Genomic DNA, 17165 nt, shown 5'->3' with positions numbered 1-17165 from the left:
TGCTTTTAACCAGATGCTGTTCTTCTCTACATGCACATGCTCAGCATAATCGTCTGCATTGTTCACTGAAGTAAAACCCTTTGAGTAAACTGTTCAACAAAATAACTTATAACAAACAAACAAAATAAAAATCCCACCACAGCCCGTGTTCTAATAAAGACAATCTACTTATTATGAGGATTTTTTTATTTCCTGAAAGCACAAATTTTTTTTTAATCATTTGTCATTTATATTGGGTATGTTTTTAGAGCAGGGAACAGTAGCCTATCCAAGTTTGCACCTCACCCACCTATAACTTATGTTCCAAAATTTGGATCTCCAAAGCATCCTTTTGCATCTTTTGAATTGTTACAATTGCATGGAGGTTGGTGAGGGCATCTGGTTCAAGTAGGGCGATGACGCCATCAGTAACTGGAAGAAGATGATTAGACAGTGCAATTATTACTTGAGCCAGAATATTGCCCCATCTAATTTGCAACGCGCTGGGTTGCGTGTACATATTTGATTATTTTGAATAACCAACCTCTTATACTGTAAAGGCACTTCTATCCTGGGGGGTGGGGGGGATCAGAGGAGCTCCCCCCAGGGATGCCCTCAGCCACAGGACGCATACTCTGTTGGCTGAGGGCCATCTCCTCAGCCTCTGTGAGGGCTGCAGGTGGTGGACCCCCTCCAGTCTGCCGGGCCTCTGCATTTTTTCGATTTGCTAACCTGGAGGAAAATGTTACCCTAATATTCAGTAAGCGCTATTTTGAAGACACATATATATTTATAATGCATTTTGCCTAGGTGTAGCCTTCTAATATATCTAAATCCTATTAAATATTGGCAGTGTTGGGGTGGCTGGGAAATGTAGGCCTACTACTTACATTTACTGCTTAAATATAGTATACAAATATATAATACATGTTGAACATAGCTGTTAAATTAGGTAGAGCAGGCAAAACAGCACAATTGATTTGATTTCAATTAAACATTAGTTTACCTGTTTAAACTATATTTTTGTACTCCATTTGCTGCCAAGTCCTCGTGGGGCAACTCGGGGTTGCGTAAATTGACACACACACACACACACACACACACACACACACACACACACACACACACACACACACACACACACACACACACACACACACACACAATTTACATATTGAATAAGTGGAAGATATTAAACTTTCCTCTTATTTTATTTTATTTTACTAATTTATTTGACTCACGCATTGACTTGTTCAGCTATTTCCTGCCAAGCTCTCTCTCGCGCTCTCGCTGCCGCGGCGGCATTGCTTTTTTTTGTTAAAATGGGTAACTGCTCGGCATACGCGTTCATTAGAATTTCCAATTCCGTGGGGGAAAAGTAAGTGGATCTACGCTTTTGGTCCATGTTTGATCATGTTATCAGAGATCCATTGATGATGGCTCTTCATAGTCAACAGGCACGCCCTCAACCCAGGGTGAACATACTCAGAGTTGATTAACCCAACGCTGATCACCTGTTCTGAAACCGAAAACCCAGAGTTACTTTTCAACCCTGAACTCTGAGTCAACCAACTCAGAGCACAGGATTAAACTCAGAGTATGTTAAACCAGCTACCTGAAACAGGCCTCAGGTCTAGAGTGTGGCCCTTACAATGAGTAGTCTCTTTCACATGTTGGGACAGTTCAAATGTGTCCAAAACGGTAAAAAGTTTTTTTGCACACTTGTCATTCAAATCATCTGCATGAAAATTGAAGTCACCAGTTATAACTAGACAGTCAAAGTCTGTGGAGATGCTAGACAATAATTCTGTGAATTCATCGAAAAAATTTGCAGAGCATGTGGGTGGCCTGTAAATAATTAATAGGAGAACTCTGGGGGAGCATTTCAATACAGCACAAAGGTATTCGAATGATGGAAAATCACCAAATAACGTCTGTTTCCCCTGAAAATCATTTTTAAATATAACAGCAACCCCTCCACCTCTTTTTCCAGATCTACATGCATCAAAAAAGTTATAGTTGGGAGGAGCTGTCTCTATCAGAACGGTTGCACTGTTATTTTGTTCAAGCCATGTTTCAGTTAAAAACATAAAATCCAGTTTAGAGGTGGTAATAAAATCATTAACTAAAAATGATTTGTTATTAAGTGACCTAACATTAAGTAGACCCATCCTGATGGTGTTGTTGATAGGCTTTAAGGTTGTTTTTGGTTTGGAGGAAATATGTATGAGATTTGTGAGGTTAGCAGTGTGTCTAAGTTTCCCTTTGTTTACTCTCTTAGTGGTTACAGCAGGAATGCAAAAGTTGCCATGTTTTGACATAGGCAACCTTGGGTTCAGCAGATTATGCGAAACGTCCTTTATACTTTGTCTACAGCTGAACCCTTTTTTGTCTCAGTAATACTCAGGACTAGTATCAGTACAGGGGGCGGGGGGCTGGGGCGCCCTCCGCTTTGGTGTTATCAGCCTGTGGGAATGACCTGGCGATGCTATCATTGACACAGATGCAAGTTTGATGCCTACATATTCCTGTTTCTTAAATTCAGCTGGAAAATCGCAAAGGGAGGAGACAGTGGAGCTGGAGTTGTTGTGGCTATGGGAGAGATGAGGAGGGGGGTGGCCGTTCCTCGCCAAGCCAGCATCGGCGATGGGGGAGGGCACGGTGTCCATGGTGTCGGGCAGGCTGTTGTCTCTCTTCAAGGTCTTTGGTCTGTAATGCAGAGGAGGGGGGTGGCCGTTCCTCGTCAAGCCAGCATCAGCGATTGGGGAAGGCACAGTGTTGATGGCGTCGGGCGGGCTGTTGTCTCTCTTCAAGGTCTGTGGGCTGTCTGCTATCTGTGTGTTAGATAGTGGCAGAGTAGATGTGTGGGGGAGGCTGTAGTCTCGCTTCTTCTCAATCTGTGCTCTGATTGTGGCCTGTGCATCAAACCATGGCAAGATTGTGGCCTGTGCGTAAAGCGAGAAGAGAAGATTGTCCCTCAACAGTTTTGAGCCTAACCTGTTTGGGTGTAGGCCATCTGCTCTGAAAAGATATTTGCGCCCCCAGAATAAGTTGAAATTGTCAATAAAGCCCCTTCCTCTTTCATTGCAGACTCTGGAAAGCCATGTATTCAGTGCAAGTAGACGACTGAATCTGTTTATTCCCCTGTCAACTGCTGGTATGGGTCCACTGATGAATGAGTTGATGTGTATTTTGTCCAGTGTATCCAATAGATCAGTGTAATCCCTCTTCAGAAGTTCTGACTGTTCTCTTTGAATATCATTAAATCCTGCATGCACAATAATCTGTGAGATTTTGGGGTTTTCCAATATGATTTTGGCTAGTTTATGGTTGATATCACTAACCATTCCATATGGGAAGTTGCATGTTTTGATCTTCTTACCGGTTATATCCTTGATGGTTGAGTCTCCTATAATCAGAGTGTCTGGTTCATCTGCTTCCTCTGAGATGGGCCCTTGTTGGACGGTGGCAGACACATGCGCAGCCCGCCTCCGTGGCGGCTGGTTGTTCCATGTCTGTCCTTACCGTCTGTCCGGACACATTTCAGGGGTCAGGGGTGCACAGGTGGCCGAGGCATGCGCAGCTTGCCTCCATGGCGACTGGTTCATGTTCCGTCTCTGTCCGCACTGTCCGTCCGGACGCATCTCGGGGCTCAGGGGTGCATGGGTGGCAGGCTCGTTCGTGGACTCTTGAAGTGGCAGGAACCGGTTCTTCAGTGGCAGGGTTAATTTCAGTGACGGGCTAATCCGGCTGATAACTTTAGCTTTGGGTAGTTTAGCATTTGGCGTTGAGTGATCTTGTTGATTCACTTTGGTATGTTGTTTTGGCTTAGCGCCGACTCTGTGCCAGTGAAACGCAGCTGGAACTGTCTCTCTCTTGTCCAGCTTCGGGAAGGATACAGTGTAGCTTTGATCATCTTGCTGTATCTGAGTGAGCTCAGCAAACTCACTCACAGCACTGTATCCTGTAGGGGTCCTTTGCATTTTTCTAATGCTGCTAGTCTCGTTTCCATTAAAGCCACCGTCTGTTGCAGTTTGGTGCAGTCGGTGCATTTCCCAGTCTCCGTGCCTGAGATATCCGAGTACAGAGGCATGTTGGCGATAGGAAAGTCCAAGGCTTTTTCTGCGGTCTGATCCGGGAGTAAAAAGTGCCAAAATGTATTGTTGAATCGAGCGATGGAGGACGACGAAAACAAACTATATTCTGTTAGGTATTATGATCATGAAATAAAATAAGATAAAGTAGATCTGAACGATGAATTAAGTAGTTTTTTCCAATGCCTAGCGGAGCTTCGGGAAACATGACCTCTCTCTTTAAGTCACATGCTCTACATCGAACATCGAACATTTGCATCTTTGAAGCACCTCCTCAAAAACTGAAAATAAATAAATATATAAAAATAACGTGCTCCAAAGAACGAAATGTAAACCAATGCATTCTGAATGGGAGTGTTTCTCAGATTTTTCCATGCTACACAGAACGAAATGTAAACCCATGCAAATAAAGACTTCATGGTCATAATAATTTAAATATCATTAATATCCTGAGTGTGTAGGGTGGTATTCTATTTTTTTCAACGGGGCTGCATCCAGTCACTTGACCGTTATGGTTGCTATGGTGGTTGCTATCGACCGCCCCCTCTAATCCTTAAATGACGGCAAAGGAGCTGCCGTCAATTGGGTTGTTTTTGTCGTAAACTAGGGTCCGATGGTTAGAAAATAGGCAGATATTCCAAGGTATCCTTAAAAGGCAGCTTGAATGTTTTTATTTTCTGCAGTTTAGACTTCTACTATAACCTATTTTGGAAAGCAAAACACCAAGCTCATTGATTTAACGAGGCAGGGTTATTTGAAACAATTTATTAAATAAATATTTGTGAGATGTCATTACTTCTCCTGAGTTTGCTTCCTATTTATGTCGAGTATACACCCCTACTGTCCACAAGCATCCCCCCCCCCTCCCCATATGGATTTGGAGAATTGTTGCCACGTCCTAGTGGTGGAGGTATCATATATATGAAAGAGGGCATTCAATTATACTATAATGATCAATTAGGAGGCCGAAGCCCTAAAGGAAGTGATGCAATAGGTGACTGAGGGTCAACATTTGAGACCCCCTTTTATCAAAGGGGGTCTCAAAGGACGCATACGCTTCAACCTGTGGCTCCAGCCCTACAGGAAATGACTCAGCAAGTGCTCCATCTCGTTGCACCTCACCCAGCGGCTCGCTTGCAAGATTTTGGCCTGAAGTTCTTCCCAGACCTACACCCTAGCCATCCAACATGCATATCTGAGAATCAGGCCTCTCTTTAATAATGACAAAAAGTTATGAGAGAAATACACATTAACTTTTGTTGTCTCATAAGCGGCGTGGTGCCGGCTCCTTTTGACCTTTTGACCCCAGACTTCTGGGGGAATAGCTGAATCAATTCATTAGTCAATCAAAAGTATGTAAATATCTTCCCGGTGGTGTAAGAGGGCGAACAAGGTGTCCTTCAACATCTACGCTTCCAGGCAATTGCAACGGTGCCACACATGAGCATATTCGAACATGTTTAATGGTAGTAATTAGCTGTCGAAATTGGGGGCCTTAATCAATAATGAGCAGCTATTGATTTGCTTCCCGATAGAAATTTGTGACAAATGACATGTTATTTAGCATCTACACGTTGAGCTGAGTCCAATGACACCAAGCATGACACTCTAGCAAATGGTAACATGTATTTTACATGGTACACCTATGGTCTAGGTCCTCTAGGACATGATCTCGGTGTGGCAAGAGGGCGAGCTTGATCTCATTGGACTCAGCTTAACGTGTAGATGCTAAATAACATGTAATTTGTCAAAAACCTCCATCGGGAAGCAAATCTATAGCTGGTCATTATTGATAAAGGCCTCCAAAATCGACAGCTAATTACTCCCCCGAAACATATTCAAATATGATCATGTGTGGCTGTAACGGTGCGGCTGCCCGTTACCACAGGCAATGGACACAAACAGGACTGACACCGGGATTTACAAGTACCCTTTTATTTAACACACACAGAACATTCAAACACTGTCATGACGCCACCTGCAACACACAAAAAACATACGTGATGAGGAAGCCGGTCAGGGGACACGGTACAAACAAGGACATCGTAAAAACACTCGCGTTACGGTTGCGCTGGCTTCCGGGTGCCGGGGGCTGCGGGAGGACCCGACGGGAAGTCCGGAAGAACATTTGTGCGGTGTGGGGGTGACGTCAGACGGGCGAGACCAAGTGTGTGAGAGGAGAGGGGTGTGCTGGGGTACTTGGGGAATATTTAAGGTGTCAGGGAAGTAGGGGGTAAGGATGGGGTTTAGACAAATAGGTCTGTAGTAAGGTGTGTAACTAGGGGTGGGGATAGGTAAATCAGAAATGTGTAGGGGAGGGTTAATTGAATTAAGAGTGGGATGGGTCGGGCCAGGTAGGATATATTCAGGTCCAAATCATTTAGGTGGGGCAGAAGGGTCTGAGGGGAGCGGGTGACAACACCTGGCCCTTAGGCCAGCCAAGGGCTTAATTAGTGCCGAGGGGAAGACGGTTGTTTTTGGATTATTGAGTGTTTAGATTAGTGAAAGTTTAGATTGTTGAAAGTTATTTTGAATTATTGATTTCGTTTTTTTGTGTTCATTCATTTTTGCCTCCTGCTAATTCAGGCCAACGGCCTTGCTCACATCCCACCACTGCCTCCAATCCTTCCACCGCCGCAAGGCCAGCCTGGTAACAGTGGCACTGTTGCAATCGCCTCGAAACGTAGATGTCAAAGGACACCTTGTTTGCCCCGTTACGCCACCGGGAAGATATTTTCATACTTCTAATGGATTGTTTCATATTTTAAGGTTCTCGGAGTGAGACTTTAAGCGGCTGCAGTGTTGATACGAAAGATTATATGAAGACATTTATAGAATATTCCCATTCACATTATGATTCTTCGTCATAACCATCCGACCAAACATCCTTCACATTCACGAGCGAAGATTAGGGCCTCCCTTTCCTGCCCTCGGGGTCCGACCGGGCCAAGTTTCGGTGCGGGGGTCCCAGTTAGGCCCTAGAATAAGGTATTCAAATTTCAGGGCGGTAGGACCTTCTTATCTCAAAAACTGTTTTTCCACCACATTCTGAACCATTAAGTCTTGCAGGTAATTGATTACACCAGATGTGTTTTGATATGGGTAGGTCAAAAGGTCAAGCCGCATAATACATTTATAGCCTTTTTTTAACATTACATTTTTTTTATAAAATCGAAAGGTGTTTTTTTGGAAAAAATAAGCTTTGTGTTATGTGTGGGGCAGTTAGCTGAGTTCATCAGATGTCTTTTGACATGGGTAGGTGAAAAGGCAAAGCCGCATAATAGATTTGAAGCATTTAAAGCATTTTCTTTACATTAAAAAAATATATAAAATCAAAGTGTTTTTATTTGTGAGAAATTAAGCTTTGTGTTATGTGTAGGGCAGTTAGCTGAGTTCACCCTATGTGTTTTGAAAAGGGTAAGTAAAAAATGTGAGGCCACATAATAGTTTTAAAGCATTTATCAACATTAAAAATTATATAAAATCAAAATATGTTTTTTTTGTATAACATTTTTTGCTTTACATAGACAGGCCTTGTAATAACACATCTAAGTTGGTTAGACACAAATTCGTACATCAAAGCCAGTGCTAAATAGATTTTTCGAATGTGTCGAATATCCAACGTCCAATATAAAACCAACTTTACCACGCTCCCCTGAATTGGGACACAGCCATGGACATATTATAAAATGGACAACGGATTCCAAAATGGCGCCTATTCATTCCTATGTAAACTGCTCAATGGCGCAGGGCAACATCAAGGAGAGATATGCTTCCGCATCATGGGTCTATAGCCACGCCCTACTTCATGACGTAACGGATGCAGAAATATTCTTGTTTTTTAGCATTGTTAGCATTGTAGCATCACAAGCGAGAGGTCTGGGCCCCGCTTCCCGATATCGATGGATCTTCGCTCGTAAGATGGTTCGAAAGAGGGAGCTTTCGAACCATCGATAATTTCTTTGGAGCGTTTCCCGAAACTCCTCTTAACGTGAACGCGCATTCGCTGCACTCAAGACGATTTTAGGATTGTACCTGTCCACTGACATGGTGCTGAAACGGGCTATGACGCAGGGGGAGACGCAGGAATGTCGGAGGAAAATGGGGTTAAAAAGGGTTAAAATATCTCCCCATCAAGGCCAACCGCAGAGTAGCCTACGAAAAGAATAGATTGCAATAATATGAATGCTAAAGATATTAAAACACAATTGATTAAGCCTAGGCCGACATATATAGCAGTCCTAATCCTGAGCGCACGATCGGGAGGTGGAAGTTGCGCTTTAGATGCCTTCACAAGTCCAGCGGAGGGCTCCAGTTTTCGCCGGCCAAGTCATGCGCTGTGATATGTGTGACAGGCTGACAGCTATGTTGCACAACATTGCAGCTAAGGCTGGGGTAGCTTTGGTTGAACCGGAGGACATTGAGGACGATGACGACGAGGAAGATCGGTGTGAGGACGGCCTCCCTCATAACTACGCGGCTGGTTTTCATGCACGTTGAAGAGTGATTGAGACTTTTTTTTAACCCCCTCCACCCTCCCACATGTCACTAAACATTCCCGTCAACGTGACCAATCCCCACCATATCCCAGCCTTTTGCCTGCTCCTTTGCTTGTTTTTTATAAAAAAATATAATATTTTTTTTTATAATTCTTTTATTTATTATTTTTTTTTACATTATTTTATGCTACGTTTTATGAGTAGCCCATGTCAGTCTGCACAAATCCCCCCCACTTTCTCTCACACATTTTAAGTGCCCTGCCTGCTCAAACATTTCCTGGACTGTCTCTCTCAAACTAAGAACATAATGGCCCATTGGCCCACATTAGGCTCAGACGCACGTGATACACCATTACCAATGTGTTATAATAAAACGCATCCAATACTAGGAATGTCCGCTGGCTACGCCACTGAGGCTATAGTAGGCTAACGAGGCTCTTAGCGTCCTACGAGTAGGCCTACCCTGGAGCACTCGTTAGCTACTCGTGACTCGTGAGCGTTTTTAAGACGTTCGTTACCAAAGATGCTTTCGGGAAACGGTGTGAAAACTGTACGATGCTCTTACGACCCACTCTGCGATCCACTTAGGCTAAAGATGCTTTCGGGAAACGGGGCCCTGAGCGATAGCAGTCGCATTGTTTACCGACCATGGAAGTAATCCCCCGATGATTCTCTTATGTTTAACAATTATTATTTTAGATTAGTTTGCCCCTTTTTGACTTTATAAGATAAGCACCTTGTATATACCTTTTTGAATGTTAAAACAGAAATAATAATTATCACTCGTTTTTTAATATATTTCTGTTTCTGAAACGAGAATCAAATGCCCAATATATACACAGACCCATCAGCTGATGTACACAGGGAACTCACAAGGAGCTAGGAAGCAAAGGAGTCTGAAATGACCCCACATGGTATCATGGACCTATTATGTGTGGGTGCAATAAATTAGATAGATATGATGGTGGCGGTGCCAGCCCCACGGCAGGTTTCAAAAACAAGTAATACTGAAACTCAAACTTGATCCTGAAATGTATTTAACATGAAATATTGTACAGGGAGAGGGCTGTGGCCGCAATCGATAGAGGAGGCAGTCAGGTACGCAGGAAGACAACAGTATGATGGACAGGGATCTGACATGGACAGGGAATTTTTTTATTGAAACATTCAGAGGAAATCAGGCCTACTGTTGGCCTATGTAAATAAGATTAAAGATGTCTAGGATAGTATAAATGATAACTGTAAATGGCAGGTGTACTTTGCTTTTGATGGAGCCATAATGTTATATTAATAAAAAGCATTTTATTGATGGGCACCTTTCAGGCCACTTAAGCACACCTTACATGCATAATTAATAAAATATTAAAACACTTGGGTGAGGCGTGTTTGACACTTATGTGAAAAAGCTGGAGTAACGGAATAAGATGCAGCTGGGCAGGGCGCTGAGAGGTGATTCATGAGGCATGATGGTGGTACGGCAGACAAGTACAGGAGTATGATGGACTGGGATCTGATGAGGAAACAAAGAATTTCTAACTTAAGATAAAATATACTCTGAAGTTTCCAGTTTCTGCAAACAGAAGAGAAGGGGTTTAGTTAAGGCCTTGTATCATTAATAAGATAGACTGACAAACAATCAACAAACAAAAAAATAAAACTAAGTCTTAGTTTAAAGCCCACTCACCACATCAAGGTGCAGGCCAAGAGTGGGAACATAGAACAAAGACTCACATCACAAACTCAGACCGTCACAACTTGAAAAAAAACACATAAATACATGAAACATGTAAATAACTACGAGAACATAGACCCAAATCACAAACTCAGACAGTCACAACATGTAAAAACCATAAATACATGAAACATTTAAATAAATACGAGACCACAAGATATGTTTGGGTTTCTCTTGTTTTATCTTAAAAACAAAACACACATAACATTAAGAAAAGAAGGGAAGAAAATAAAAATAATAGATAAAGCTAAACTCAGTTAGTGATGGGCATACATTTAAATGTACAAAAATTACAGAGGTCATTGATCGGATGTGCTGTTCAAAAAGAAATGCACTATTAAACTATGCCTTGTGCTCCGTTATGTAAGCTCCAAGTCTACAATTGAACAATGTCTTTTTGCAGTTTTGAGTGCTTTGTGCCAACTTGTGCTCCGTCATGCAAGCTCCAAGTGTCACACTGCTTAAGAAACAGATTCCTTCCAACTAACTATTTACGAAAAATTACAATCAATAACTTATGTACAAATAAATGGTTACATTTCAACCAGCAACGAAGTTGGAGTGGCCTACACACATAAATAATTGTAATACACCAACATTGTTAACTGTCATACATAGGTAGCTAAACAAGCAAATGAAAAATTAAATACCCACGCTGAAATGTATGACTGTTAACAATAATATAAAATGATACCGTAATGCAGCAGTTCTTTGTCTTTGGAATAAATGGATCAATATATGGTGAATCACAAAGATCTGTCACGGTTAGCAGGTGGCAGGCAGGCAGGTAGGACCCAATCGCAGACAGTTCAGGTAAAAGGATAATTTATTAACTCAAAAGGCAAGGAACACGGGTGACGCGGGTAACACAGGGAACACCGGGAACACACAGGACACAACTCACCACAAACTAAAATGATCCGACAAGGAACAAAGGAAAGACAAGGGGTTAAATACAAAACACACACAGGGCACGCAACGAGTAACAGCTGAAACACATTAGGGGAGGGAGCAGTAATAACACAGGAGGGAAACCTTACATGTGGAGAAACAAGACCGATACCAAAGTAAAACAGGTAACACACCAAAACAAGACAAGGAAACCGACAGACCATGACATGATCGCAAGCAGAGGACCGTGAGAGTTATTGAGCAGCAGCTGAACCAATCTAAAAATCGGACACGTTAACGGAGCACTGAACTAGGCCCTCTCGAATGCCAGGTCGAAACAACATTTGTTTCACTACGACTCCTTTCAGCTGCACACCCCTCCTTCTCCAGCAAAAAATAATTAGAGAGAACGGCTAATAAAACGCTTGAGGTGGCGTTTCGAAAAGAAAAAACATACTTTTTTTTAGGACATGGCATAAAGATAATTATGAGCCTTTGATTGATACCCAGACATTTTTGCGGAGATACATTCCTGTTCCCCACTTGTATTGGAGTGAACGGAGATATCTACTTCTGGGTCCCTTGAATCGAGGGACCCGTCCACAGCCCGCTTAAACAACTGCAATACCAGGCTTGGCCGCTGAGCACTGGTGGATTGCGGAAGTATGCACTGTTCCTGGGGGCTTGGTTAAACTCTGTGGCTAAGCTAGCGACAGAGCAATTGCCCCATTAGGTACACAGCGCGCAGGCTTGATGCGCATGGTCTGCCTCGTCTTCTTCTTTTTTTTGGTGGAGAAACATCTTCATCTTCTTCTTCATCTTCATCGTTATCCGCTTATCCGGGGTCGGGTCGCGGGGGGAGCAGCTCAAGCAGGGGGCCCCAGACTTCCCTTTCCCGGGCCACATTGACCAGCTCTGACGGGGGGATCCCGAGGCGTTCCCAGGCCAGTGTTGAGATATAATCTCTCCACCTAGTCCTGGGTCTTCCCCGAGGTCTCCTCCCCACTGGACGTGCCTGAAACACCTCCCAGAAAACAGCGCGAGATAATGCCTGGAATATGTACTACAGGGTTTCTACAGCTAAATGCGTTTTTGCAATGAGTCCATCATTACAGAGAAATTCCTGAAATGCTGCCAAGGAAAAAATATCCGATTGAAATATCTGATATCCGGAGAATGCCAAAACACAGCAACTCTAGCCTACTCTCAAGCAAAATAAAAATAAAAATATTTGCAAACCTAACTAATCGCAAACCTAACTAATCTAATCTAACCTACGCAAATGATGCTGTTGCGGCTCTCAGCTGTGCCAGAGCGTTCACAGTTGCTAGGGAAACCACCTAGCGTCGCAGCGCGTTGCAGCCAGTGTGAACAGCCCAGTTTTAAGGTACGGCCACACCAACCGCGTTACTCGTGTTAGGGGCGTCGAAAATCTGCACTTTTGCATAGGGACCCATTTGTCTAGGCGCTTCAACGCGTTACACGCGTTGAAGCGTTGCGTTAGGGGCGTTAGACGTGGCAGACGCACGTAATTACGCACGTAAACGCAGTAACGCGCCCAACGCACCAACGCCCGGAGTTCAAAAAATTGAACTTTCAACGCTCCAACGCGTGACGCTTAGCCGCAATAGCCAATCAGCGTGGAGCTTGACCCGACGTCACTGGCAGAGAGTAGTGACGCTTGCACAGAAGCATACGGCCGAGATCTTTCTTTATTCTGGGTGGAAATAGTAACATAGTTACGCCATTAAATGCGTTTATGGAAACATTTTTAGCGAGAAATGTGCATTTTACTTTCATAATGTTCGCTCGGTGAATGTGAAGGATGTTTGCTTTGCTGGTTATGACGAAGAGGGAACGCTCCGTTCACTTGCATGGACATGGACTCATCTAGCTGCGTTGGCGCGTTGACGCGTTGGAAGCGTTGAACCATCACACAATGATCAAGCGTCAAGTTAGGCGTGTTACTCGCGTTATCCAACGCGAGTAACGCGGTTGGTGTGGCCGTACCATTAGAACGTTGCAGCACGTCTCGTCGCAAGGAGTCGCAAGGAGTTGCGAGTTGCAAGCCGTTGCAAAGTGAATCTTTGGTCTGAACTGGGCTTTAGGCGCGGCAGACGCACGTAATTACGCACGTAAACGCAGTAACGCGCCCAACGCACCAACGCCCGGAGTTCAAAAAATTTAACTTTCAACGCTCCAACATGTGATGCTTAGCCGCGATAGCCAATCAGCGTGGAGCTGGACCCGACGTCACGGGCAGAGAGTAGTGACGCTTGCACAGAAGCAGATTATTTAATCTAACCCGATCTAAACTCTATCATGCACGGCGGCGTTTGAGTTTCCTACCTCGGACTCCTAAATCCAGCGCAGCCACAGGCGCGTTAGGCGCGTTGAACCATTTTTGTGACACACAATGATCTAGCATCAAGTTAGGCACGTTACACGCATTATATAAACGTCAGAGATGTAGGTATGACAGTACATACTTATGAATAATTGTTAGGTTCTAAGAAAAATAGAATAATGTTCTAAAATAGGTACAAGATTTCCCTTTACAAATATACATCAAGAAAGGCTGCATGTTGAAATCCCCACCCTGTACAGAGATGTATTTATGTAATTATATATAACCATGTGTTTTCATATGAAATTAACATTAAACAGAACAGATAGGTGCAATAAATAAACACATGCACAAGGTTTTCATGTTATTTATGTTAAATCAATATATGGTCTACTAAAACTCAGAAAAAGCAAAAGTTTGTAAGAAACCAAACCGTTTATAAATCCGTCAAGATTTCAGCGAGATAAGAGTAGTAGCGTTTGTGCAGATCACTGATTTACGTCCGCTACAACAGATTCGACCAGAATGCTTTACTGTGGTAAGATGGCGGCCTATGGTGACGTTCTAGACGCCGCCGTAGGGCATCTAGTTAATATATATATCTATGTGAGCGCCCTATGTTTGCAGTTTGTTTGTTACAGTGGGGTTTTCCACAAAGCCGGTTTTATCACATAACCGGGTAAGTTAACCCAGGGTTTGCGGTAACTATAGGTTTTCCGTTCCAAAAGGATCACGGTATGTTAGTTGCTATAGCAACATATGCTCTGAATCAAACCTGGTCGGACCAGGTTTTGCGCAGGTTAAGTTTGAAACATAACCCGGTTTTGGGTATTTCAACCGGCGTTCACCGCAGATTTCATGTGTTCACAATGGCATGCACTTTTGATGAGAGAACTGCTGATATCAGAGCGCAAATTATACGTGCAATCCACCGGGAGCGATTGATAAAACCACGGCTCGACATCTTGGCATAGGCTATTGGATTACTTTTTGCTGGAGTGGAGAGATATAGATTCTCGCGCAAATCTTTAATATATTTAAATAGCCTTAGATAGCCAACACTACCAATCGAGGACCTGGCCTCAGTTCACTCCAGACTATTTGCGTAGCCCTCCGTTTTTTTCAAATGGTAGTTTTATCTAGGCTATAATGCTGGAGATGCTGAGCACATCAGAGTCGTTTCAGATGACCCATCCAAGATTTGTATCGGCCTCCTATCATACAAAGAGCAATAGGCTATTGTCTGAGTAGCCTACTATGCCGAGAGGCATTTACAACATAAAGTATAAAATAGTCCTAACGGACTTGCATCCACTGGAGAATGTTCGATCGTAGCCGGCGGCTTCATTACAAGCACTGATCCATCTTGATCTGTGAAGTTGATGAATTGTCACTTTTAGGTTGTCTACCCAGTTACCAAAAAAAGAAACATTTGGAATAGTATGCGCTGTGGCAAGCACACGGTTTGCATGTGTTACTTCGAAGGCAAAAAAAATCGAAAATACAAGAAAACACAAAAACCTACATTCAACCAGTGTGGGGTATGGCCCATGACTCTCTGAGGTGGTAGGTACCTCCAGGTACCCCCTCCATGCCAGGGCGCCCTGAATTTATGTTTATTAACAGCTCCTCCACCGGGGTCAAGACAATTTGAGGGCCAGATCCAGTCTGCCAACTGTCGGCCTTTTCACGATTGGCTTAAAAAAATGGCTTATTTAAATTTATACCAATACGATGGTGGGAAAAGCTTACCAGTTTGTATGTTTTTTATACTTCATTTTTATACTTGATCCTCTGACCGCTTGGAAGCAATCGGAGTACATATTGTTTAGAAGAAAGGGGTTATGTGGTAGGATCTTTAAGAATGCTTAACTGGGATATTTATATATTCATGGCTCAAATATTAAGGATCATGCTTTTGACGTGTAACTAACGCATTTACGCGGTCAGCGATCCGCTGCCAGGCTTTGGTTCTCCGGGTTCCAGAGGTTTTAGCGTTCCCTTTTCTTGTGATAATGTCCTTCTCCTCGTCATAGCTCTCCAGGAGAACCTGGAGTTCCATTTCATTGAAATAAGCGGCCCGTTTCGCCATATCGATCAGGTTTTCCATGATCCATACATCACGTCTTTTTAAGTTTGGCGTGGACGCACACAACCCTGTGTTAACCAACCCTGAGTTGATTGAACTAATGCATAACCTCTGCTGTGGAACCGAAAACTCTGGGTTGGTCGGCACAGGGTCAATCAACCTAGAGTTCAGCGTTAACTCAGTGTTTGTTAAACCTCCGTTCGTGGAACACCCCTCAGGCCTCAGGAAGACGCTTGTTATTCATTGTTGTTGATTCTGAGGATTCTGATTGGCTTGCCTGGCTTTATCCTTCTCCCTACACTGCCGCCCATAGGTTTGGCATAGTTATAATGTTGCTCGACGGCGTATTTATGCGTTCTGATGTGAACAACAACTTTTTTGTAAACGATGTTGTGTGCACAATGTTATTTCTGAAAACGGAGGGGGGGGAATATTTGTTTCTATAAATACCCTGCTACGTATAAACGTGGCCTTAGAGTCATAAGGCTCTTATTCTGTCAGGAGGAGGGACACATATCAAAAATATATAAAAATCGAATAATAAAAAGTGTGGAATTGGCACACAATGGCGCCACACATATATGTTAAGCCAGTTGCCACTCATATCCCACAAACGTATATGTTTGGATCAGTTTACATCGCGGCATTCAGGTTTTTAACTTCAAAATACCCTTGAAGAAAATGTATTACCACCAAAGTTAATAGGCCTACAAGGTAGCAGGTAGGCCTATCTTTATTATACCCGAGGGGCAATTTGATGCACAGCCAGCAGTAAACAAAAGAAACTGCAAACACATAACGGATAAGACAACAAATAACACAAAACAGAACACACACTCGTTCGGCAAAGTGGCAGCTTGTTTCTGCGCCCTGATGGCAGCTAGAAAAATTCAAAGTACAGGGGGTGGGTTGCATCAGCCATGATCGAGCGAGCCTTCCTAAATGACCTGACCTTATATCGGTAATTTGAGTGCTAGCAATCTTGCTGCACACTTTCATGATCGCCTGCAGCCAATTTTTCTGTTTCACAGAAAGTGACCCGTGCCAGCAGATAAAACAAAAGGTGAGAAGCGATTCAATAAAACAAGAATTAAACATTTTCATGAAACATTATTTTATGAAATCAGCAATCAGTACTTAAATAACAGCTTTGTCAATTCATAGCAAAATACATTGTTCACAAGCTGCAAAGATGCCAACATTTCAGACTTTTTTGTAGTATCACATCTTATCTTTGAGGCACATCCAAATGGAAAAAGGTGGACCCCTGTTTTGTTTGTCATCTTTCCCTCTGCCACCATTAAAATAAGAGGGAATTGCTCTAGGGGGACTGTTCATTCATGGAGTGTAAGGTAAAAGGCTCTGAGTAAAAGCCACCCTGACATACATCTCCTAGGCTAAATTATACCCTTAGGAAGGCTTGTGTCAAAAGGGACGTATATTTATCCGCTGGGTGCATTGAGAAAAAAAGGAAGGCCCATAAACAAAGAGAGAGAGAGAGAGAGAGAGAGAGAGAGAGAGAGAGAGAGAGAGA

The 17165-nt window shown here is 43.2% G+C and overlaps 1 long non-coding RNA gene across 1 annotated transcript; it reads right to left on the bottom strand.

The window, feature by feature from the left end:
• Positions 1 to 288: 288 nt before the first annotated feature.
• Positions 289 to 702, bottom strand: LOC130393715 (uncharacterized). Its single transcript, XR_008897127.1, has 2 exons — positions 524 to 702; positions 289 to 411 (listed from the first exon to the last, which is right to left on the bottom strand). It is a non-coding gene; the product is annotated as an uncharacterized LOC130393715 (long non-coding RNA).
• Between the last annotated feature and the right edge of the window lie 16463 nt (positions 703 to 17165).

This window comes from Gadus chalcogrammus, chromosome 12, assembly GCF_026213295.1.
Source record: "Gadus chalcogrammus isolate NIFS_2021 chromosome 12, NIFS_Gcha_1.0, whole genome shotgun sequence".
NCBI classification, from domain to species: domain Eukaryota; kingdom Metazoa; phylum Chordata; class Actinopteri; order Gadiformes; family Gadidae; genus Gadus; species Gadus chalcogrammus.
The sequence above is the reverse complement of the archived record's forward strand: the minus strand, read 5'-3'. Positions and strand labels throughout refer to the sequence as shown.